The 25673-nt window shown below is 42.3% G+C and overlaps 1 long non-coding RNA gene across 1 annotated transcript in view; it reads right to left on the bottom strand.

Annotated features, from left to right (window-relative positions):
* Positions 1 to 1522: 1522 nt before the first annotated feature.
* LOC138787331 (uncharacterized) overlaps positions 1523 to 25673 on the bottom strand; it is a 34277-nt gene continuing 10126 nt past the window's right edge. The window contains exons 3-4 of the long non-coding RNA XR_011362343.1: positions 2690 to 2812; positions 1523 to 1790 (exon numbers count right to left, since the gene is read on the bottom strand). This is a non-coding gene — a long non-coding RNA (uncharacterized lncRNA). The remainder of the gene's footprint in view (positions 1791 to 2689; positions 2813 to 25673) is intronic.

Genomic DNA, 25673 nt, shown 5'->3' with positions numbered 1-25673 from the left:
ACCTGCCTGTCTGGGATAAACATATATCTATCCTAAGATAATAAGAAAGGAAATACTAAATTGGAAAACTAGATGGTCTTTTCTGCCCTAAATCTTCTGTAGTTTAATCTTTTATTCACATCATTTTGATGATAGAGGAAGACCCAATAACTATTTGTTACGATTCCAAACTTTGCAGACCAAGTATTCCCATTAAATCTGTACACCTTACCACATAGACATCAGGCCATAGAACAGACCAGTTTGGCAGATTGTGATTTTTTTTTCCCTGTTCCCTACCAGTTGTGGGCAAAAGCACCTTGGCCCAGATTGATTAATACTGTCTAATAATCGTACAAGACAGTCTAAAGAAGCACCACATTTATCATTTTATAAAGATGTTTTATGAACATAGTATATCATATTTTTAGTCTGTCTAGTCTAAGTTGATAATAGTAGTTGTGCAAGAATTCGAGAGGATTTTTAACTTTGAGGCAATGTTCCCACTACAGGAACGTGTTGTTATTTAGTGGTAAAAAAGCCATAATGATCCCGATAATTATTTCTGGCCATCATTATGAATAGATGGCGGCATTTTGCCGTTAAATGATGGTACATTCCCGTAGTGGGAAAATAGCCTGAAAGTGTCATTCATCTACCCGGTGCTTACTTTCTGTACACACACACTTACCTTCCTTGCCTTTTATCACCCATGGTATCAGAGAGCTACAGTCTATGTGATTGGCTACATTGGGTCTAGGGTGTCACTAGAAGAGGTGGGCATATCTTCAGGGAAAGTAAACAGAGGGAGCTGGGAGATGGTAGTTTATTATTTTGCAGCAGGCGGTCTGATCATACAATATTTGAATACCGGTGGTTGAAGTATGAGGCAGCCCTAGGGAGTCCAAAAAAACATGTTTACAGCCATAGGCTATGTTCGCACTACGTAAAACTACAGCCGTTGTTGCCGATGGCAAAAACGGCCGTAGTTTTTGCGGGGTGGTACAATGCCTTAGTTTCAATGGGATCCCGGCCAGAGCGTATACACGCCGTATATGCTCCGGCCGGGATCCCATGCAGCCCCGCAAATAACTGACAAGTCAGTTTTCTGCGGCCGCAATTCAATGAATCGCTTCATTGTGTGCAGGGGGAAGCTCTGATGCGGACACGCGCTGATGCCCCCGCATCAGAGCTCTGCGGCCGGACAGATCATCCGGCCGGTACTTAAGTACCGGCCGCGATGATCCGGGCAGAGACCGGCTGTTCCGTGACCCGGCCGGGGTCGCGGAACGGCTGGTCTTTTACTGTGTGTGAACATAGCCCTAAACTGTGTCCATGTGTTCCCGGAAGCTCTAGGGCTGCATTCAACTTCATCAGCCACTGGTATTCAAATGATCGGACTCGAGCATACTCAAGTTGCACTCATCTCTAGCAGGGAGCAGTTAGTGGTTTCTTTATTAAGTCGGAAAACCCCTTTAATGGTGAAGGTTTAATCTATGTCACTAAAGAGAAAACTGAGAAAACTGATATTCTGCTCCATTAATTGTATTAAATTGTAGCTTAGCTGGAAGAAAGACTGAACAAATAGATGAACATTAATACATCAACTGGTATATCAAAGGATTTTCAAAAATAGTTACCTATCACCAATATGTTGATAAATCATTCAGTCCAATTTTGATTTTTCAACAACAAAGAACTCAAGCATATTAGAACAAATCCAATCAGGTTGCCGCATGGTATCCAGTTTTCCTTGCCTTTTTGTTGCTAGGTATTTGTTACTTGTCATGGTATTAGGTTATGTTCACACACTGTAAATATAAGAAAGTACTACAGTAAAATACATCAGTATATTGATCAGTATTTTTTCAACGAAAGTCAAAAAGACTATAGGGGAGATTTATCAAACATGGTGTAAAGTGAAACTGGCTCGGTTACCCCTAGCAACCAAATTTCATCTTTCATTTTCCAAAGAGTCTGTGAGGAATGAAAGGTGGAATCTGATTGGTTGCTAGGGGCAACTGAGCCAGTTTCACTTTACACCATGTTTGATAAATCTCCCCCTATGTGTTCATGCAACGTGTTTTTTTGGCCATTGTGGCCATTTTGGCAGCTGTGAAATAAAAAAAAAATCCTTGAATTTAGGAATAATTTACGCTAGAGTCTTCACTTGTCCATGAGTTACCTACATATGGTGCTGACAGCAATCTCATTTTTTCTTTGGTGGCTTCTTACATCCCCCTCTCTGTACATCAATGCTCTACAGAATTTTACACCAGCAGGAGACTGCAGTAATTGACATTATGTTCTTTTTTAATTAACTTGACAGGATTTAATCTAAGCTATAAAGAGTAAAATGGCCTTATTTATTTTACTTTAAAACTGTGATTCAATAAATCAAGATGCTACTTTGCATCCCTTAATTAGACTGGTTAAAAATAAAATAAAAACATTAACATTTTTTAATGACTTGACTTCTAAAGTATATATTTATTTATTTTTATTAAGTAATACTTGATGCCGGTCGTAGTCTAATGAAACAGCTGATTGTTCTTTTCAACAGAGAGTCAGCAATGCAATTATTTATCTGCCATTCAGTGTCTCTGAAAGCCTGTATGACAAACCCTATGTATTTATTAACATTTACCACCCTGCGGTTTGAGACTCACCTAATTCTAAATCTGCCTAAATGGATAGTAAGAGACCTTACCCTAGAGTTGAACTAGAAGTCTTTAACAGTGTTCTGTTTAGACTGTTGATTGTTGCCTGTGTACTGGTTCCATTTGTGATAGATTCCTTCTCCATCTTAATGTCTGGCTTGAGATGCTCTACCCTACCATTGAAAAAAAAGACACTGCAACAAATAAGCCAAGTCAGGGCCCGTTCACACTACAGAAAATAGGCGGAAATTAAGAGCAGAACCCCTGCCTGCAGACTCCGCACATGTCAATTCTTTGAGTGGACAGGCGCGGAGAGTGGAGGCATGCGAGGCATCCCATTGAAGCAAATAGCAGGCATGATTCACCACGGAGTCCACTTGCAGGGGTTTTGCTTGGAATTTCCACCTGTTTTCCTTAGTGTAAATGGGCCCTTAGGGTTATTGGAATCTATAGTGTTTAAACACAGACTTTGGGTCCTATTACACTGGCCGATATTAAAGAGGTGAGCTCTTGCTTGCTCCTTGTTCCCCGCTCACCGCCTGTGCTATTACATGTGCAGACATCGATCAGGGAGAAGCGGGGGGAGCAGTGGAAAGGGCTGCCCGGATGATCTTTAGATTGTCCGGGTGGCCCATAGAAAACCATCAGACCACCGATCCTATTACATGGAGCAATGTGCAACAGACCGTCGCTATTGTTGTTGTTTTAATAGAAAATGTTTTAAAGCGACTCTGTACCCACAATCTGTCCCCCCCAAACCACTTGTACCTTCGGATAGCTGCTTTTAATCCAAGACCTGTCCTGGGGTCCGTTCGGCAGGGGATGCAGTTATTGTCCTAAAAACAACTTTTAATCCTGAAAGCTGTGTCTAACGGCCGGGGCCTACATTTGAATATGCATTAGGCTGGCACCACCTCTCCGTCCTTCCTCCCCACCCTCCTCATCATTAGGAATGATCCAGGAACATTTACTGCTGTTTGAGCTTCGCACAGGTGTGTAATGGCCCAGAACGGTATTTATTGTCAGGCGTCTGGAGATGTATTGTTGCTATTGGCAACCTTAGACAGTCTGTATTAGGGCCTATGTATTTGCTGCTCTTCCTTAGCTCTCTTGTAGTGGTATTGTTTTCTGCTATGTATTTATTTAATATGTTGTTATGTATTAATTGCTAATAATACAAGTGTTGAGCTTGATCAGTGCTCCTCCCCTGCAACCTATCACACTCTAGTGATTAGAAAGGGGGAAGTTAGCTCCGCCCACCTTTTACCCAGAAGGGCTGTGCGGTCTAGTCAGTGACATTTGGTAGTCTGGCATTGCCAGAGTCACATCTAACCTCCCTACGTCACCTCACTAATCCTGTCAGACTCCATCTTCAACCTCCTAACCTGTTTCCAGTCAGCCATAAGGACTAATACGTGTCTTCAAAGTCTCAGCAGGACATCCTCTGTATTTATTAGTGCCTGCTGTTGGATTGGTGAAGTGATAGAGGGTCTCCCATTCACCGTTCACATCTTCCTGGCTTCCAAGTCAGTGTGTCCATGCGTCTTCCCCCTACATGATAGCGAGTGTTCACACGTACCTTATAAAGGCTGGAAAACCGCAAAGTCTCTGGAACAGGTCTGTCTACTGGAAACCCTATTTATCCACCAAGTCTAAGCTTTAGTAGCCAAGGTAACCCTCCCCCTGAAGCTAAGGATTCTGATCAAGCCAACAGTTTACCGTCATCAGATGCCCCTGTATTGGATTGTACATAGTTATCCTTCAAGTAAAGTCTTAATATACTTTCACCGCTATTGTGTGAAGACTTTTATTAAAAATTTTATGTCCCTGTGTGTATGCTGAAGAAGACAAGGGCCCCAACACCCTCGGACCCCACCATGACAGGAAGGTTTCAGATAGTGAGCCTTAAGGTTGCACTACACCACCCTGCAACACAACCCCTCAGCCTATCTCACTACATAATACCAAAGGGACATTATAGGTGTATTTCTGATCCAGTTTATGTCCATTATGCACACAGGTGGGGAATAGGAAGCAATCTGCCTGGAGCATTCCTAATGATGAGGAGGGTGGGGAGGAAGGACAGAGAGGGTGTGCCAGCCTAATGCATAAAAAAATGTAAGCCCCGGCCGTCAGACACAGCTTTCAGGAACCGGACAGCAGGACAAGACAAGACAGTGAGCCCTAAGCTCAGCCCCGCCCACTGTCCTCTACCTACTTGCCACAATCTGCCCTAAGATGGTGGCGAGCAACTTGGCGGTGGTCCCTGCACTAGCTAGGTGGAACACAAATACAAGACAGACAGACAAAACACAATGAAGAATAGTAAACAGTCCGGGTCACAACAATCGGGCAGCAAAAGTACAAAATCACAATCCTATAAACGTAGTCAAAGTCCAGGCAATATAGTCAATGGCAGGCGGCAAGCAAGGGAGGTCAAGGAATAAGGCAAAGATCAGGGATAGCAAAAACACAGAAGATACAAGCGGGCAGAGACAAGTCAATAACCAGCAATAAGTGCACAGACTGAGGTTTGTTATATAGGAGGCCAGGATTCTGGTCCAGAACGTAATTGGACCATCCCCCTGATCTCCAAGCACAGACACCTGAGAACAAGACAGATCCACTGGCAGAATGACCTGTCAGTCACAGCAGAACCAGAGCACAGATTAACCATGACATGGCCAGACAGAACTCAGCAGGTGAAGTCGGGTGTGTCTCCCAACCCAGGTGAGCAATAAACCAGAGTTCACACACAGCAAAACAAAACACAGAAACAGGATACAAGAAAATCACTACCTTCTCGACCGAACAGCACGAGCAGAGGGGCGCATAATGCTTTGCAGAGATACCATCCTGACAACAGCGCTGCAGGTTTAAAAGTTGTTTTTATGACAATAACTGCATCCCCTGCCGAACAGACCCCAGGACAGATCTTGGATTAAAAGCAGCTATCCGAAGGTACAAGTGGTCTGGGGGTCAGATTGTGGGTACGGAGTCGCTTTAAGATGTTGATCAGCTGACATCGTTGCTTTTTAACATGACCCATTATAGCAAACGATTATCAGCCATTATGCAGGCAGCTATATGCTGTTACTCCAATGACAATCGAGAGAAAAACAGTCTAAATATTAGGAAACACCCAGTACAATTTCTACCTCCTAACTTAATTTGCCTATTAGTTATTTCCTAAACTTTGCCGGTATTTTTCTGACAACTTTAAAAATGTCCAAAAGCTATTTTTTTTACTGACTCATTGTAATGTTCTATTAAATATGACAGAATTTGTAATTAATTGAATATGCTAGAGGAAATAAATTAAAGCTATGTAGAAAGGGAACAGCTAACATTGCACAATTCAGGGCTGATGGTCTACTTGGCCTCCTTATAGCAGATAACAAAAAATAAAAAGCCTTAAAGTCAATGACCGACCATACTACATTTCAACTGTATTGCAGTTCATGTGACCAGTTTAGATAAACTACAAATACTATATATGTAAGCATTCCTGAATAGTCTCTAAAATAGTATATAGACTGTAAAAATCAAAACGGGAAGTCAAAATACTCTTCCGTAAGTAAAATACCTGTTAAAGGTTCCTTACATGACGGAGCCTTTTATTTATTGCATTGCTAGTAAACTAAAAACAGAAGTATATAAAAGAGACTGCATATAAGAGAAATTTAACCTGTTTACAATCCATAAATATAGAGCAGACATTATTTCACTTATCACAGATTCCGGTGCCCAAATGCAGGCATGTACAGTATATGGAGACGGTATCATTAACGTCCAGGACTGCAGAAAAAAGACTTTATTTATATTGTAACTATTTACTATATTGGGCGTCAGAAACCAGTGCACAGCAGCAATCAATGGTAGAAGCTACTGTATTAAGATATTGAATAGTCAGCAGCTGACAGCAATAAACTATGCATTTATTGTACAGAGAGGAACATATTCATAAGAGATTGGTTTACCAAAAAAAATACACAGTACTAAACCTGGGGAAGTATTGAAAAAAATTACCTTTTAATATTTTGTTGACTGTATAAGAACAGAAATAACATAATTTTATAGGACAGATAGTTACATATGTGACAAAGCCAATTATTTATGGGTTTTAATTTATTTATTTTAATAACAATGGGCTTTATATCGAAATGAACTATTTTTTTTAAAGGAGAAGTCCGGCCAGACCCATTTTTTAGCAAGTGCTGCGGAGGATAAAAGAAATAACATGCTCTTACCTCCCCCGCTCCAGCCCTGGTGGCCACAAACCGCCGCTCCGCTCCCTGGGTTCCTGGCCACGTCCTGGTCTGACTGGGGACCCGGGTCATGACGTGTGAAGTCCATTCAGCCAGTCAGTCACAGTAGTGGGATCTTGCCTCAGCCACCGACTATCTGAGCGGACCTCACACATTACAACCTGCGTCTTCTCTAAGACCAGGAAGCGGTCGGGGGCCGAGGGACAAAAGCAGCGGTATGCGGCCACCAGTGCTGGAGTGGGAGAGGTAAGAGTATGTTATTTATTTTATACTCCATCTCCCTAGCACTTGCCACAAAAAAAAATGTACACACTGTTTGTCACTTTTTTTTCACTATTTTTGCACTTTGATTTTTCCCACTTTTTTCATTGTAATAGCAACTGCAACTAAACAAAACTATACCCTATCAGACTCCCACTATTGTAGCTGCAATTATTCAGTCGTTATAGCAAAGTTCGTTTTAGGTTTGATTCGTACGAATCCGAATTTCACGAAAGTTCGCCGGATCGAACCAAACCGAACTTTTTAAAAGTTCGCTCATCCCTACTACTGACCCATTAATCTATTTGATTAAACTAATAACACCATAGCAAGCATTCAAACCCATATGATGCCAGTGCTGTTTATATTCATCCAAGTCTGATGGTGGAATATGGAAGAACAAACAAAAAAAAATAGTCAGCTTATTCTTGTTGGTAGTGGAGATAGTATGCCTCCGGAGGAGCACGGTAGTAAATGGGTCAACTCCCATGCAAAAAGATGTCCAGCTCCAGCAGGTGCATTAAAAGTTGTTTTTTTATTCCAAAAACAGAATTAAAAAACATGGATATCCAGGTATATTGCTGATGTATTTCAGAGCATAAGCTCCTTAGTTATGGCTGAGATCCAATCCTTGTCAAGGGTACCTCACACATCACCCTCTTCTTACATACAGGGGCTCCAGACCCTGTAACAAGGCAGGTTACCCCGAATCCTAGATCTTCCTGGCGATTTAAGAGTAGAAGTTTCAGTTTTAGTTAATCTGTGGAACTGTCTCGTCTGAGGAGGAGAGAGTATAGACTAGTCAGACTCTGGAGAGTGAGTTATCTGGTGATTCCCATAAGAGTTCCAGAGCTGCCTAGAATACGTTTAGGGGAGTAAAAGACATGGGGACAACTTATCCACACAGAAGGACTATTGATGGCATAAGAAGGAGGATTTTCTACAATTAAGTCAAGCCAGCAGTTAGCTAAGTGCACTATTCAAGCTGAGACTCTGCTGCAAGCCACTAATGTTCCTAGAGGGTCTCCCAGATAACTAGCTCATTCCGGTGTGGGGCCTGCATCCCTGATCATGTGTCACTCAGTATCCACAAGATAGCCCAGGTTGACGTCCAACACTGTGGAAGCAGGTACTTTTCTATCACCACTTCCAAAGTGGTCAGAGTCCCTCTTGTTGAGAGCCTTTGGGTATATATAAACCGTTTCCCTCGAGTAACCACCCTGTATCAAACGAAAGTTCTACTTATACACTTCTCAAGCCTGTTACAGATAAACCTTATACAAAAGGATCTTGGATAGCAGGTCACATCTACTGTACTGCTCACACTACTTTGCAAGAACCACTTAGGTTGTACTGTTTACTGGGTTTCTTCAATAAAAGCTTTAATTGTTTAAGAACTGGGGTGTGTCTTCAATACTGCACAATGTACAACACTCACTACTTTACCTTACCGCAATGACTACAACTCCTAAGAAGTGGTGGTGCTGAGTCAGTGTATCCAGGGGTGGTTACAGATTGTCCCACTCCTGGCCACCGTGACAAGTGTGGTCACCGCAACAAGAACTGTATAGATTCCATAGATTAAACTAAAGTAGGTGGATTCTCTCTCATCAATCCAGAACAGTTTAGGATAGTGGTCCCATAGATGTCTGTGATATCATCATATCATCATAAGTAGAAATTGAGAAGCCAAATTGACCAAAGAACCAATGAAACATAAATGATGTAATTCACTTTGAATAAATATAATGTAAAAATACTGAATTTTTTAAGGTCTTTTTAGTTTAAACTTGCTTTACAGTTTGCAGTGTTCCTAGGTATAATGTCTAGTGAAGTACATAGTGTTAAAATGGCCTGAGCATGAAGGTGTGTTAAATAAGTGATGCATGTTCATAGTGTAAGTGTAGCTTAATAAACACATTTTACTGCATATGTTAAGTGATCAAATATTTGTTCAACTACCCTTGTACTATACTAAACTTGTACATTTCTTCTTTTAGGAGGCTATTATAAGTAATCACTTGATTGCTTAGATAAATCTGTTTACTACAAAGGCATTACGGTCATTTATTAGATCAGCACTCCGCTGGTGCAGCCTTCCACAGCCAAACTGTACCAGCAGATCAGTCACCTAGCAGTCCTTATTACTCATGGCATTTAAAAAGTTATAGAGAAACTGATCGCACGGATATGAATATGAACACTACACTACACTACACTAGTGTTGCATTTATGCCTTTAGCGATGCTGTGTGATCCGCAATCGTCAGTAAAAACATCATTTATTTCAGTCTAACGGTGTCACAGAGGTGGGTCTATGACACTTTCAGCACATGCCCTGCTCTCCGGCCTCCTCTAGATCCAGCTGTCAATCATTCTGGAGTCTTCCCAAAATAAAGAACATCTTTACCGAAGATGTTAGATTACACAGCATCACTAAAGGTATATATGTGATGATCGTTTGATTGGCATCTGGAAACTGGCAGCACAAGTATATACATCTGTGCTGTCAGTTTTCCTTTAATTGACCAGCATTAGAGTGATCTCCAATGTTGGTCATTACAGATGGGTGTTGGCTACAGATAGGAGCCAACAGCTACCAGATATGGTGTAAGGTCAGCTACTGGGACTTTGTTTCACTTACCCCCTGGGAGCTGTATATGACCATGTGGTTGATTTTTTTTATTATTGCTGTTTTAGCAATTTTCTTCATTTTTTGCATATTTTTTCATCTCCTTGATTTGATGTCTTTCATATTACAGGATATTCATTATTTCACATTGTTTGGTGGCATCTCTATAGACAGCTCTCAGTGCCATTAGGCTATGTTCGCACAACATATTTTTCGTAATTCTACGGCTGTTTTATACCGATTGCAACAACAGCCGTAGTTAATACGAGAAAATACGTTGGCCGGATGTCTATGGGATCCCGGCCGGAGCGTATACACATCGTATGGGCTCCCGTCGGGATCCCTCGTGGCGCCGCAAAGAACTGACATGTCAGTTTTCTGCGGCCGCTATTCAGTGAATAGTGGCCGTAAAAAACCATGTCAGTGCACACTATGAAGCGAGCGGCTGTGGCTGCAAGCTTCATAGGGTGCTGTGGGGAGTTCTGGGAGCTCTGAACTCTGTGGCGTGAAAGATCATTTGGCCAGTACTGCAGTATTGGCCGGGACGATCTTTTTAGAGACCTGCCGCTCTGTGACCCGGCCAGGTCACGGAACGGCCGGTCTCTTACGCCATGTGAACATAGCCTTATTCTGGTTGGAGGGGGTGTGGTTGCACATTGAACCTCACCAGGTTCTATGCTTGTTTTTTATGTATGGTTTTAAGTGTTTTTAAATGTTTGTATTCAGCAGTTATGCTAAATAAAATTCCTATGTGTATTTTTTTCTATGTTGTGGTGTGCAGCCTGTTGTTTTTTAGCTCCCCTTTGGTTTTGTTTCTATGTCTCGTAGTTTGAGCTAGGGGCTAGCACTCAGCTTTATTTCATTTTTAAATGGTGCCCGCAAGGTCTTTTGTCTATAGCTAAGCTACTGAGCCCACACCATACTCCCCCACCTGGCCCATATCATAATTGTAAGCCATGGGTTGGGAGAAGATTTAAACATGCTAACTTTTAGCATTGTTAAGTACAGCTCAATACAGTATTATAATAACAAACCCACAAGTGCAAGGTTAATGTGCACAGATCAATAGTTTCATATGTCCATAGCATCATTGCTTTAGTGTCCAGAACCTCGAACAGCGTATTATACATAGGAAGAAACCCAGGGTATATTACAACAAGTATATTATCAAGAATTTTTTAGGAAACAATTTGTATAAATCATTATGGACTGTGACGGACTGGCTGAACTCTACAACCATTGATCATCATTATTTAAGATAAGAAAACATGATAATTAATTGTTGGAGATCTCCTTATGTAAAGTACTGCCTTTGTCCTGGCTCATTTCTACAACCTAATGGCATAATCATTCTCAAGTGCAGTCATGCTGTACAAAACACAGCAAAGAGCCAAGAAGAGATATTTTCTTTCTATTAATCAAACAGGTTAGCTGATCGATGATGGACACATGATCCAGCTGAGGTAAATTCGGGAGGTTTCTGTAGACATGGAAGTCATAATGCAGACAAAAAAACTCATAAATCTTTTAAATGAAGTGGCTAAAAGTGTAGCATTACTTTTGCTTCTGATAAGTTATATGAACTCATATCAGTCATAATGCTGGTAAGGACAGTGTTAAAACAAGATGACTGTAACTTGCTGCTACTGTAACTGGCTCCACTTTTTGCATTGTTACAGCTAAGTATATTCATTGGCTTACTGTTCTTTAGTGATAACATATTGTCAACAAAGACCATCATGCGCTCAAAGTACTGCTTTAAAAGGAATCTGTCAGCTCTATATACATATATACAGTAACTGAAAACAAGGGCAAATAACTGATAGGGGCATTAAACAAATGATATGTTTGCAAAGTTATAATATCATGTTTTCCCTTTTCACCCATGACAGCACCCATGGAGAGCGTCCACCTCCTTCTCGTCAGACAGGAAACAGTCACCAGGAAATTTCCATAAGTAGGCCGGACTTCCCATCCTCCCCAGTTTAGTTTCCTGTCTGGCGAGCAGGAGGTGGCAGTGCAGGAGCACCGCTACAAGCACCAGGTATTTATATTAAGGGCTGAGGTTCCCCCGGCGGTCAGCTTACCATGTTTCCGGGGATTCGTGATGGCTTAAGTCCTTTAGATGAAGGCCGCTTTAAAAAGACTGCTGGCCAGCTTTCCGGTCACTCTGCTCAGCTCCCCCGTTGTTGCCTTCGACAGGGCTGGGACGAGGACGGCTTCCTGGCGCGCCGGCAGTGGAGATCGGGCCTATTCCGGGAGGCGGCAAGGCCGAGGCCTGCTCTCGATGGGGGTGGGCGGCCACCGTGAGGTCGGGGGCGGAGTCACCTCTGTTGGCTGAATGAGGACCATTCAAAAAGGGCGCCAAAGGGAGAAGACAGCAGCCAGCTCATTGTGTCGGCAGTGCTTCGGGTGGTTGTCTTTGACTGCTACCCTTCCTGCTGTCTGGTCGGGTAAGAGGGGATTTTCCCCATCAATTTTTCTTTATATATATATATATATATATATATATACGTTATTTCTTAGGGGGAATCTTCCCGTAGATCAAAGAAGAAAGGATGTTTGATGTGTAGGAAGCCCCTTCAGTCTCATTACTCAAAGTCCTTATGTAACCTATGTTTAACTAAAGCGATGCAAGAAGAATCTCCATCCTTTATGAAGAACATTAAGGGGATTATTCAGGACGAAATTAAGGCTAATAGCAAGCCCAAGAAGTCCTCTTCTAGATCTAGTGCTTCCTCTAGATCTACTGATCTGACTCCGGCTTCTGATTCAGAGGTGGAAGAAGAGGGCGAATGTGAAGGTTCAGCTGAATCTTCTCCAGAGGATTTAGCTGGGAAACCCTTATGTGCTTTTGAATCGGTAGACTCATTAGTAAAAGCAGTCAGAACCACCATGGGTATAGAAGAGACTAGAGTAATATTATCTGTTGAAGATAAGATGTTTGAAGCATTAGATCCTAAACGGAAAATAGTATTCCCAATACATAAGAATGTTTCTGCATTGATTGAAAGTGAATGCAAAAAACCTGATCGCAAATCTTTTGTCCCTAAGCTGTTAAAACGTAAATATCCGTTTGATGAAGAGAAGACGGCTTGTTGGGATAAAGCCCCGAGTGTGGATCCCCCTGTATCTAAAATATCTAAGGGTATGTTCACATGACATTTTTGGCCTCACGTCTGGCTACACGGCACAAATCAGTGATAAAAGTATGCTGCTGTGCAGCCCGACGTGCAGCCCGAAGTGCGGCCGGCGGCCACATTGACTTAAAGTGTCACTGTCATTATAACATAAAAAATCTAACTCTCTCAGTTAACAGCCTGTCTCCTGTAGAGTGTACACCTCAAATTTGGCGCCATTCCGATGTTCCTAAGTGGAGATATAGCCCTGTTTGTGCTGCTCACCTATCTGCATTTGGTCTTTCTGGAGGGGGCGTGTCAGTCCTCTGATGACATCACCTGTCAGCTGATGCTGAGGAGGAGTCTGGGAGTGAGCACAGCCAGCCAGCCTCCAGTCCACACCCCTATACAGCTCCTCAGCCAATCAGCTTTCAGCACATTCTCTGTGTGTGTTAGTGATTTTCTATAGAAGAGAACGGCTCTCCAGGTCTTCTTAAATCTGAAACCAACGTCCCTGAATCCTTCCTCCCCCAGTCTTCCCTGAATAAAGCTATACACATCTCCTCTACCTGCCCGTGCTGTCTTGCTCTATATACAGCATTCTTCACAGCCTCCCCATCCAGTGTCATGTAAGCCTGCTGTACAGCCCTGTCTTTCTGTGCTGTCTGTAAGCAATAAGCAAGGCTGCACAGCATTGGAGAGCGCGCTCCTGTAGGCTGTCAATCAAATGACAGGGGGGAGGGACGGGGAGGGACTGTCAGGAATCTGACTATTTTTTCTAAATCAGTCTGTCAGGAATTTTAGATTTCAACCAGTGAAGGCTAAAATAGGAAAAAAACGCCCCCTGGTGGAGAAAATGTATAGCCATGAATTACAGGGTGTTAACATGAAAATAAAAAAAGGAAATATATCAGAAAAAGGCTTATAATTAATTTATCCATTAGTTAAAAAAAAAAATTTAACGACAGTGACACTTTAAATGAGCAGGACGGAGTACACGGCTTTTGTGCAGGACTCAAAAGCGTAGTCGTAATTGCAAATGAGTAGAATGTTGTCACATAATGACTCCGTCCTGCACATTTAAGTCAATGTGGCTGCTGGCCGCACTTTGGGCTGCATGTCAGGCTGCACGGCAGCATCCTTTTATCACTGATTTGTAGCCCGACGTGCGGCCAAAAACGTCATGTGAACATACCCTAAGAAGGCTGCGCTTCCCTTTGAAGACACAGGGCTATTAAAAGACCCTATGGATAGAAGGGCAGAGGGTTTCCTTAAGAAGGGATGGGAGTCATCAGCAGCCATACTTAAACCCACTGTAGCTGCCACTTCTGTAACAAGATCTTTTAGAGTATGGGTAGAGGAGTTAGAGGAACATATTAAAGATGGCACCCGCAGAGAACAACTATTGGAAGCTTTCTCTACCTTTTACAATGCTGTGGATTTTCTTGCTGACGCTTCTGTTGATGCTGTTAGACTAGCTGCCAGAACCTCTGCCCTTACTAATTCTGCACGCAGAGCTATCTGGTTGAGAGATTGAAAGGGAGGAGATGCTACTTCCAAATCTAAATGTTGTGCCTTACCCTGTCAAGGACTTTTACTGTTTGGACCCGCCCTGGACGAAATATTGAAGAAGGCTTCAGACAAAAAGAAATTCCCCAATATTAACCCTCCTCCTAAACGGCCCTTTCAGAGCAAGGGTAGGGGGAGGTTCCAGGAGAGTAGTGGGTCAAAGAGCAGAAACTGGAAACCGCAGGGGAAGGGCAAGGGCTTCCTTTTCTCCTCCAAAGTGGCTGACAAGAAGGAAGCTAAACAATGACATCAGGGGTCCAGTGGGGGGTCGGCTGTCTCGGTATCACCACGAATGGGAAAAAAAATCCCCACAAGTTCTTGGTTAAAGGAGAAGGCCGGAGAAAATCTTTATTAAAGTATTTTATTGCCCCTCAAAAGTTATACAAATCCCCAATATACACTTATTACGGGAAATGCTTATAAAGTGCTTTTTTCCCTGCACTTACTACTTCATTAAGGCTTCACTTCCTGGATAAAATGGTGATGTCACGACCCGACTCCCAGAGCTGTGTGGGCTCTCATCCTCTCCAACAGACAGGGCATTTGTTATTCTGGTGGCTCCCTTCTGGCCCAAAAGGGTATGGTTTTCTTGGCTCCAGAGACTGTCAATAGCCAGGCCTTGGGTGCTTCTGTATGTTCCGGACCTTCTCTCCCAGGGCCCAGTTCTTCATCCCCAGTGTGTCAATCTACACCTGACGGCATGGTTATTGAGAGGGGGTTGATGTTGGAACGTGGTTTGTCGGAGCAGGTCATTTCTACCCTCCTAGCTAGTAGGAAGAAGGTTACATCTCAGATTTACCTACGCACCTGGAAAGCCTTTTGTAAATTCCTTGGGTCTCCGGTTGATGTCTTAGGTCCCCCAGACATTCCTAAGATACTAGATTTTTTGCAAGAAGGGCTAAATAAAAATCTTAGGCCCAGTGCACTTAAAGTTCAGATTTCGGCCCTAAGTGCTTTGTTCGACTATAAGATTGCGGATCATCCTTGGATAAAAAGATTTATTAGATCAGCTTCCAGGTTGCATCCCACCTTAAGGTCAAGACTCCCTCCGTGGGATTTAAATCTAGTCCTCAACGCACTTACTCTCCCTCCCTTTGAACCTCTAAATGAGGCTTCTGACAAAATTCTGTCCCTGAAGTTATCCTTCCACCTGGCGGTTACTTCTGCCAGAAGGGTGGGAGAAATTTCAGCTTTTTCAATAAATGCTCCATACATGTCAGTCATGCAGGATAGAATTGTTTTATCTATGGACCCTGCCTTCCTTCCTAAAGTGGTGACGGATTTCCACCGTTCTCAGGAAGTTGTCCTCCCCTCGTTCTGTCCAGATCCCAAGAACGAGGGGGAGGATAAATTTCATTGTTGAGATGTGAGACGTTGTTTTCTTCTTTATTTGGATAGATGTGCAGAATGGAGAAAGTCTCAGCAGCTTCTGTTATTGTTTCAGGGAGCTGGTAAGGGTAAAGCAGCATCATCAAACACTATAGCTAGGTGGATAAAAGAATGTATTGCCTTAGCCTATTCTTCCTCTAATCTTCCAGTGCCAGGGGGGTTCGGGGCCCATTCCACTAGGTCAGTGGCTACTTCGTGGGCAGAGAGAGCTTCGGCCTCTATAGATCAGACCTGCATGGAGTTCGCCACATACTTTTTTCAAGCATTACAGAAAAGTTCTGCAGGCAGTGGTCCCTCCCTAATATCAGCTATTCTAGTCTCCATGGGTGCTGTCATGGGTGAAAAGGGAAAACTTAAATTACGTACGGTAATTGTCTTTCTTTGAGCCCATGACAGCACCCATCTAATACCCTCCCTTGTATATATGTAATTAGACTCACTGTAAAAAATAAAAAATAAATAAAAATAAAAATAAAGATGAATAAAAATAAAAAAATATATATAGATATATGAAAGTAGATGTATATAGATTATATTCATATACAAAAATAAAAATAGTAGGTTAGTTTATTGGCCCAAAGGCCATCAGTTCTGCTAGGCAGCAGAGTGTGTTCTTTCCTAGGCTCTAGGGGTGCCATGAAAGTGTCCCACACCTTCAAGAGTGTTCCCCTGATGGCTGTGGATTTCCTGGATGTCCCCAAACTCTGCCCAGAACTTTCCTCTCTGCTGCCAGCGATGTTAGATGGGAAGATTACCATCATGTTCTGAAGCTTTACCTTTTGTATTACGTTAAGTGATTGATCCTCTCTTCTACAGGAATAAGGGAAGATACGTTATCCTTATACTAGGGGTCGAGGATTGCGAAGATCCAGTATGTTTTGATCTCCATGATGTGGGAAACGTGTTTGTCACCTGAAAAGCAGACCAACATGAAGTCCGACATATGTGCCAGACTCTGAATCAGGATCATTTTGCTTTCCACACCAGAAGGATGACTCTCCATCACCTCCGCCTTCTCTTTGCTCCATCCGGCTGAACCAATTGAATGGACCCAACGTGAGTGCTCCCGTCTGCTGTATGTAATACTGCCTCCTTCTCTTCCCGCAATTGCCGCTGAGAAGCTGCCACGAGTGTGCTGTGAGTGTTAGGCTCTGTTACACCTTCTTTTATCCCATGTGTACTGTTTTGAGGTTTTTAATAGTTTTAGATTTGATCATGTTATTTTTGAAGTTCAATACATTGTTTTTTATCTTGTTAATTGTTTCTGTTTGGTTTTTTTTCAGGTCATTTGTGCTTGGACTTCAAATTTTGCATGTTTCAAGCCCTGAGATTTCACCAGATAACAATAGCGTCATCACAGCTAACCATCCTGGTCGACTCCTCAAATATGCATAACGAATAGCATATGTCAGCCATCCATGGGCCACTCATGGGTAGAGAACTGCGGAAGCTTAGTGGGAGGCACACGGGTGTTTTTGACGCTGTCTGCTGCTCCCAAACCCTGTTCAATATAAACTTTCTTCATGGTAGTAGCGGCTACAGCTGACTTATGAAAGTGTGTGTACTTTTAACAGTAGCTTTGGTAGCCTGGAGGAAGTTTTATAAAGACACGGTTTAATCCTAAGTTACAAAACAATGGCCGGGCATGGTATGTGTGTGAGTTCTCTAAGCACCAGAGCCACTAACAGGTCTGCTGCGTTGCATGCAGCACCTCAAAGGCATGGTGCTTGAGTTAATTGTTTTGCATCTTGCTTATTGTTTTTGTTTCTCTTTTTAAGGTCACTCTTGCTTGGACTGAATTCGAAAATTTGTATCTTTCCAGCCCAGGGATTTCAGAAGACCACAACACCACAAGGAGGAGGGGTTGTTAGACCTGTCTGTAATGGTTGCAGAAATCCTGACAGAACCAGCGCCTAAAATATTCAGTGGGGGTAGCAGGTAGCCTGTCCCTGGGTGCCACCTGGTTTCCACCTCCACAATGTTGACCCAGTGTACTGTCAGGGACATGTAGCTTATCCACGTTTGGTGGTCAAGTGGAGTTTTGCGCTAACCACGTAACTCAGGGCCTGCCCGATGTTAGGGCGGGTTCACACTACGGAATTCTTGCGGACAATGTTCGTGGAATTCCGTCAGCTGTCCGCCCGCACATCTGTGCGTCTTTCCGCCGGCCCCATAGACACCATTCTATGGGCCGGCGTATTACGCTATACGCTGAAAGAAGTGTCATGTCACTTCTTTCAGCGGATCGCGGAATACGCCGGCCCATAGAATGGTGTCTATGGAGCCGGCGGAAAAGCGGGTGCCCGTGCGGGCGGACAGCTGACGGAATTCCGCTGACATTGTCCGCGAGAATTCCGTAGTGAACCCGCCCTTACAGTACACGACACAATGGGAAAAGTAGTGATGGCTAGGGAAGGAATAGCAAGGTGCTGCGGCCACCATCTGGTTACGGAAGGATTCATTCTCCACTGCTTGAGTTAATTGTTTTTCATCTTGCTAATTGTTTCTGTTTCTCTTTTTTAGGTCATTCGTGGTTGGGAGGAAGAAGGGTCATAGTGAGTTTACCGCAGTCCAGACTCTTGGCTAGCGATGAAACTAGACTGTGGGTGGATTACCTGGATGGTGGACAAGTGACTGGAAATGTTATCGTCTATCCATTTTACCTCCTGTTCCCGCTGCATGGGCCACAACAACGTTGTACCCCCCCCGCTTTACTGTCCAATGAAGCCAGGGATGCTGGATAAGCAGAATAAAAGCCCGGGGCTCATGGTACCCTTAATACCCCCCCTCCGTAACAACATGTGCAGACAGTTTGTATGTATCCTCCATCTTTGCATGGGGGCAGGGCTAGAAGGGGCATGGTTAGCAGGGGGCCCACAATTTCTGAACAGCCTGGGGCCCAAGGTACCCTTAATCCGCCCCTTTTGCTAATTTTTTCTCTTTATGTCTTTTTCAGGTCACTTGTACTTGGACTGTTTTCAGAGCCCCTACTCAATTTGGAATGGCACAGAGTGCAAACCGCGGTCAATTTGTCGTTTGCACATGTTAAAATATCTGCAGACCAAAGAAGAACGAGCCCTCGATGGGGGAGCTTTGCCGCTGGTTCGAGCCTGCCTTTTCACTACGGACTGTCCTCTGATTCTGGCCCCCCGCTGCCTCTTCCTGCCTTTTGCGGTGCTACACATGCCTCAACATCCCCACAGCTCTAACCACTAGACATGACACCGGGCCAGGTCGGGTCACTCACCTCGTCACAAGACAATTTTAAAGAGAACGTGTCTGACCACATACACACTAACACACAATGACAGTTAGGGAGTGGGTGCTGTTTGATTTCCCCCTTGCCTATGCCATCTGTGGTTGTCATGGGCAACGTGATTTAAAGGGGTGCATGAAAATGTTTCTTTTGCTTAAAATTTGGCTTTATGTCCATGCTAATGTAGAGGAAAGAAGGTTTCCTGTTTTTTTAAACTTTACATAGAGGGTATATTGTGTTTGGAGTTTATTGTTGAGAGGCTGTGATAGTGGCATAATACTGCGACTTTGGCGTGTTAGATGCACCCAGGCATGCTTCCCCTGTTGTCTTAGTTGCATTCCAGAGGTGTTGGCATCATTTCCTGAGGTGTCATTGTGGACCTGGTGACCTCTAAGTGGTCGAATTTTGATTTCCAAGTGTCGAGCATTTTTCTTCAATAGACTTTAATGGGATTCAATGTTCGATTGAATAGTCGAGTATTGGGGTCTACTCGACTCGATATTCAAAAATTCTAATATTTCACTACTCGCTCATCACTACTAAGACACAAACACATGTAACTTCAATTACCTTTATATATTTAATGCCTCTTCAGCCTTTTGCCTTATCCAGTTTGTCTTCAAACTACACTACTATAAGATTCATTGTCACATGTCAAATTTAAATAGCATTTACTGTAGATGTAATAGCACAAGCGAAACAAATGTGCCTAATGTGGACAGTCTGTGTGTAGCTCTATTCATAATTCCATTACACAACTCCTGTAGGAAATAAAAATGTGTTTAAATCACTTTAATGCGTGAGCAGTAAATGCCATCTAATTGCTGGGATCCAATAGTTGCTGAAAGTAATTTTGCTTTTAGATTTGTAAAATATGCATGTCAACCATTTATTTTTAGCTCAGGTTGTAAATTATGCAGGTTCATTTTGAATAAGCATTTTGCTGTAATATCAAAGGACATCCACATGTATGGATGAGCTGCTGTGTCTAAGTAAACTGTCAGGGTGGTGGTGGTCTGGGGTGGGGGTCCAGGGTTGTTTTGCTATCCAAGGATAAACCATTAATATTTTACTCTTTGAAAACTTCTTTAAGGCTATGTTTACATGTTCCTCCCTGTTTAAAATGACATCAGTCTGGCCTCCACTTCACAGCTGTACATTATTCTAATTTGGGTTACTAATTGGCCTTTGGTGTGTCTTTAAATGAAAAGCCATTTAATTTTATAGCAAAAAGAAAAAAGAAAAACTGTGTGTGAACAACTAAAAAATAACATCCACTGTTTGCAATAGACGTCCGAAAATGATCATTATTTTGACGTCCGCGCAAAGTCCGTCATTTTACACATTAAGTGCATTGAACGTCCACCATTCCATTGACTTCAATGCATTGCATTGAACTCATTTACATGTCAGCAATAACGGACATCTTTTTAAATACAAAAGGCGTCCGACTTTTCTCTTTTTTAGATGTTTTGGGTAAACATTGCCAAACAATAATATGCAACTTCCTCTCATCTCTAGTTTTTACACATAACCCCCTCTGACTTCTCTTCAATAATGAACCAACAGAATAAATGAGCTCATCTTTGTACAAAATGTTTGTACACTTTATATTATTCCAGTTATGTCAAGTATAATTGTAAATTCCTTTTTAAAATGAAATTTAGCAAGACAGAGGGCAGCTTTCCTTTGCCAGAAACGCATTCTATTTTATTACAGAGGAGGCATGATTCACATTTTAGCAGCGTGTACTGTATATCTTTACTTATAATGAGAAGAAGCACATTGCTGAATGATGCAGGTCATTATACAAGTCCCAATCATGTTACTGTGCTAATCAGTGACAAGATTGTGGTGACACCATGGGGTAAAAATGTTAATTTGAAGTTATGCTCCGAGAAAAAATAAACTGTGAAAACATCTGTCACATAGTAGCAAATCACACGATCATCTGAGCAGATCCTGTCAGTACATATCAGATCTGGACAGAGCCTTCTCATAGATGCTGAACTCACTGTTACTACAATGACAAAGGAGCAGATTGCTTGGCACTGGCAATAGATATGAGACAGATAATGACCTCTACTTATTTTATCTATTATTAGAAATCCAATACATGTGACCCTTGATAGATTTACTGGAGCTCAGAATGTATTTAACTCCGTGGACACTGTATACAGCAGTTTCTAAATCATTGGACAAGATGCAATGTTATACTGGTATATAAAGCTTTATGTCACCCACACCACCAACTCTCCAAAACGCCATACGCACCAGGTTCTACCCTCCAGCAAAACAAGATGATGAATGCATTGGCATTAGCAATGTCTATTCTTAGCTTTCCTCCCAATGTGAATATTAAGTGACATCTTTACAGTTATCATTGGATAGGGTGCTATGCAATGTACCTGTGTATACTAAGCCTTGGGTCTATTGCGTATTTCATAATACTAGTGTATATATATGACACTAAGGTCAAACTTCAAATATATATTTTACGTTGTCTATTAAAGTACAACAAATGTTGGCACATACCCATTTTAAAGGAACAGTCCTATACACAGGTCAGGAAAGGTGTTAGAACATTACATGACTAAGAAAAACACTGCTGAATGTCCTGACTACAGCAAATGCTGAGGAGTAGAGATGAGCGAACTGAACCTGTCGAACCTGGTTTTGTTTGGAAGTTCACCATAAGTTTGGTTCTAAAATGAACCAAACTTTTGGCTGAGTTCGATAGAACCTTTAACAAAATGGCGGATGTAAACAAAAAAATTTTCAGGTGTTTTAGGACAGTGGCTTGAGCAAGGGATTATTCTTAGCCCCTTTTGTTAGTGTAATTTCTGCTCAAAGTCTCCCCTTATTGATTGTCTCTCCCCTTCTATATAATGTAGCAGGGAAAAGGAAGTCGCTATTTAATTGCTGGACTCGGGCAGAGAAGCATCTGTATAGAATAGGGAGGGACAGAGAGAGAGAGAAAAAGAGAGAGAGAGAGAGAGATTATAGTTTTAGACATGGCAATTTAGAGTTAGAAAGTGAGGCAGGACTGCTTTAGAATAGGAGCTGTCAATCAGTGCGACAGTAAACCCACTGAAGCACTTGCAGGTTACATCAGTTCAATGTGTTTAGCATGTGACACTGTGCTAATTGTGTCACTGTTTCGAACAATATTTTTTATGGCTATTTTGGATTAATTTAATCCACTGAAGCATATTATGTCCATTCCCTGTTTTGGATATATTTTGGCACCAGTTTCTTACTACCAAATAAAGTCCTTTCTGGCTATATTGGCTGTATGCCGGTTTGTGGTAAATTGATATATCTGATGGTCTTTAATGCGTATGGTGGTGTCCAAAAAAAAAAATGGATTTCACGATCTAAATATCTCAGTTTGAGGTTGATGGCTGGGTGAAAGTTGTTGAAGTTGCCATAAAACTTAATTAGGGCTTCCTCACCTGCAGTCCATATTACCAGGAAAGCATCAAAGTAGCGAAGCTTAGTCATTGATTTGGTGGTGCATGTTGATAGCTATGCTCCTTCCAGTTCTTCCCTGAAAAAGTTTGCGTACTGAGGTAAACATCTTGAACCCATTGATGTTCCCATTAGCTAGAGGTATAGGTCCTCTCCAAAAGCAAAATAATTATGGGTTAGCAAGAGGTGAAGTCAGTAAGAAATGACCCACAGGCCGTAATATTTGCACTTTTTTGTACCAGTATTATGGCCATACCACCCAGATGTCTCATGAGTAATCGTAACTGGAGTTACAGTGCTCTAACGCTGGTACTCATGACTCCCACAAGGTTTGGGTTTTGTTTCCATAATACTGGAACAATAAAGCCTCCATAATAATTTACCTACAAATCACCTTTCCTACAAATCATTTTATGCTTGACAGCTTTGAACATTTTCCCTTTGTAGAGATGGCAGAAAATCCAAACCCTAAACATGATGCATGATGCAAACAACTAAGTTAAGAACTAAGCCAAGACTAATTTGACATTGCTGCTGTATGTTCCTTCTTCAGAACTGTTTGCTTTGTTTGAAGCCAAGATGCATACCATTTATCAAATAATTGCACCATCTGTTTCCCTGCCCATGAATTTAGACATGACATACTTATACTTATTACATGTATCTGTTTTCTTTCTTTTAGAGTATTTGGAAAAGATATTAGTTGACATGACGGAAAATGGATGCCATATTTAATTAGTTATTTTTGGAAATTGTATTAAAGGAGAAGTCTGGGAACTTCTAAAATGGAGTAGCCAGCAGAGGGAGAATGATATTTATTATAAGTAGGAACTTACCTCTCCCCATGTCCGCGGTGGCTGCTCAGTCAATCAGAAGCAGCACCCCACCCCAGTCACTGGGCCGGCGGGGGTCCCGAGGCCGGTCCTGCAGCTCACTACAGCGACATTGGCTAGCTATTGGACTTAGTGTGGTTTTGCTTGCACACCATGCCCTCTACATGCTTCAGCCCCCTCTCTATTATCATCTGAGATGATCAGAGGGACCAAGTGCATTCCTAGAGAGCAGAATAGAACCTTTTCTGATCTCTAGATAATCCATTTAATGCAATCAGGAGGTCATGTACAGTAATAAAATATTCACAAAGTTTAATAATAGAGATGAGCGAAGCAAATCCAGAGAATTCGGATTCGCAGCAAATTTAGCAAATTTTGATTGCTTGATGAAGCAAACTTTCGGTAATACACGACATGGAAAGAGAGGAGCGGCTGCACATCACACCTATGGCTGATACTAGTGCTGCTAAGCCTATTTTAAAAACCAACGTCAGGATGTTGGCATATAATTTGATCAAACCATACCGCCCTGTGTACCACGTGCAGGTTTCCTGGCAATCACTGAGTTTGGTCCTGTGACATTGGGGTTGCAGGGCCATTCCATGGTCTCCCTTCCCTGCAGGTGCGCGCTTTGCGGGGTTGGCGGCCAACGACCGACACAGGGTGGAGTTAGCGTAGGGACCCGTGTAAACCAGGAGACCTGCACGTGGTACACAGGGCTTAGCAGCACTAGTATCAGCCATAGGTGTGATGTGCAGCCGCTTCTCTCTCTCCATGTCGTGTCAAACTTTAGGTAATATTGTTAACAAAATTCACTTAAAAAGGATTATTCATCTGTCTGCACTCCCCTAGTGTTGTCTTCCATGCGTTCAGCCGCCTCCAGCCTCAGTGATTGACTGAGCGGAGAGTAACAGCCCACTCAGCCAATTACTGACTGACTGAGAAGGGACAGCACCACAGCAAGTGATTGGCTGAGTGGGCTGTCACTCGCGAGACACAAGACTGACAGCTCACTCAGCCAATCACTAGCCGTGGTGCTGTCCGTTCTCTATTAGTCAGTGATTGGCTGAGAGGAGAGTGACAGTCCACTCTCTGACTGACTGAGAATGGCCTGCACCACGGCCAGTGATTGGCTGAGCGGGCTGTCACTCTTGTATCTCGAGAGTGACAGTCCACTCAGCCGATCACTAGTCATGGCTCTGCTCCTCAGTCAGTGATTGCCAGAGCGGGCTGGAGGTAGCTGAAGACACAGAAGAGGACACTGGTGGAGTGAGGACAGGTATGTATAGAAATGTTAAGTTCGATTTGCGTTAAATGTTAAGTTCGAGAATTTCGCAGTAAAATTTAGCGAATGTTGCAAAACAAATTTTTAAATGATATGCTCATCTTTACTTAATATTAAGCCAGATGATCGCCATGGCTCCACATTCTCCAAACCTAGTTGATCATCTGTTATTGCCATGGAAAGCTGTTTCCTACCATACCTTTTTGAATGTAGCATTACTGGCAGGCCATTATTCTGGAATTCTACACAGGGAATCTCTTACAGCCCAAAGCGGCATTCACTATTCTGTTGCCATCTCCAACTAAAATTCCCCAACGTTCCCTCTTTGTTGAATGTTAATGTTATGACTTATTAAGAACCTTGTAACATGTATCTTGAAGAATCTAATACGCTGCTAGCTGTAAGTGAATTATGACAAACAACTTCATATACTATTCATTATTTACAGTTAATTTCCCAGTCACTGGAGCCTGTTTGCTTTGCATTGCACGCACCTATAGCTATGACATTAATCTGCTTTTAAGATTACAATCCCCTGGACTATAGTAATATGATTGTCTTTCATGTCCTTTTTTTTTTTTTTTAGAAACACTGTCTCCTAATTAGTCTCCGGAGATGTATGTGTTAATAATAGGGTTAAGATAAATAAGAAAGATTATCAGTGCTGTCATTTATATCTCTCTGCAAACAGATGGAAAGTTATAACAGATCCTCTTCTGAAATTATCCTAATAAAGATTAAATAATTGAGATCATACACACAATCACAGAGATCTAGGTAGCAGGGATCTGGGAAAAATTCTCATTGTGCATTTGATTTTACAATCACTTATTTACATGTTTAAAAAAGACCACACTAGAGCTGATCGAACTTACAGTAACTTTGGGTTCACATGTACCCGATGGCTTGGTATGGATGGATGCTCCTCCAAAGGTACCTGGTAAATGTGGAC

The sequence above is a fragment of the Dendropsophus ebraccatus genome, chromosome 3 (assembly GCF_027789765.1).
Source record: "Dendropsophus ebraccatus isolate aDenEbr1 chromosome 3, aDenEbr1.pat, whole genome shotgun sequence".
Taxonomy (NCBI): domain Eukaryota; kingdom Metazoa; phylum Chordata; class Amphibia; order Anura; family Hylidae; genus Dendropsophus; species Dendropsophus ebraccatus.
This window is presented reverse-complemented; position numbering and strand designations above follow the sequence as displayed.